This window comes from Seriola lalandi, unplaced genomic scaffold (genome assembly GCF_002814215.2).
Source record: "Seriola lalandi dorsalis isolate HSWRI2012SDOR001 ecotype SW California unplaced genomic scaffold, Sedor1 jcf7180002054689, whole genome shotgun sequence".
Classification (NCBI taxonomy): Eukaryota; Metazoa; Chordata; class Actinopteri; order Carangiformes; family Carangidae; genus Seriola; species Seriola lalandi.
In genome coordinates this window covers 1,243,541-1,244,389 of record NW_019525242.1, presented here as the reverse complement: position 1 = coordinate 1,244,389, position 849 = coordinate 1,243,541, and the positions used below count along the sequence as shown (strand labels likewise).

The 849-nt window shown below is 35.9% G+C and overlaps 1 protein-coding gene across 1 annotated transcript in view; it reads right to left on the bottom strand.

Annotated features, from left to right (window-relative positions):
• calcrla (calcitonin receptor-like a) overlaps window positions 1-849 on the bottom strand; it is a 30,024-nt gene that overhangs the window by 28,561 nt on the left and 614 nt on the right. The window lies entirely within an intron of this gene.

The following is an 849-nucleotide window of genomic DNA, read 5'->3' as shown; positions in this document are numbered from 1 at the left end:
GACAAGATCAGCTTAAAAGGCCCTAAAAACCTCTGTGTCTGTGAACACAACATCATCTGGCAAAGTTACAACAATTTCTAGGTGATGTCATGTGCTTCTGTGCACCAATCAGTATCTAGTAGAATTTGTAAGTAAGGTAAATGATGGTTGTGGAACAGCTTGCCTGTGTTGCCAGGCAACCATCAATCAAATCTGGTTATACCACTCCCACAAAGTTCTGACATCATGGATTATTAGTTTTTAAACTCCTACAAATGACACCTAAGGGTGTTTTTTTTTTTTCCAAAACTGTGACTTTAATGGTTGTTTATTTAGTCGTAAATAAAAAAAATGCAGGGGCTTTAAACAGTCACATTTCGATGCCTTTTTTTTTTCATTATTCAGTTTCTCCACAATTTTTCCTTCAAGTTGTTTTAGTTTCACAAACATTACCATGTCTAGTTTTTGTTTTGAGCAGATATTGTGGAGGAACATTGTCAAACTTTGTTAAGGTTAAGGTTTTAAAAATGTAAAACTATTTGGTACAAAGTTTAAAGACACAGCACATAAAACCTGTTAATGTTTATTCTTTCTTTCTGTCTTTTTGATTTGTTTTTACACAGTCACATCTCTCGTTTATCTGATCATTTCCTGTTCACCAATATGAAATGAAACTAGTCAAACATAACAGACTGTGTAAACACTTCACTTCATCACTGCAGAATCAATGAGAAATCCGCAGTAAAGCTTCATCAGAACTGTATCAAATCTGACAAGTTGACAGAACGAGTTCACTCATGTCCAGAGCCTCTGCTGCGATGATGTGCTTCAGCCTGGGAGTTACCTCTGCTCTGTCACCTCCCTTATAAT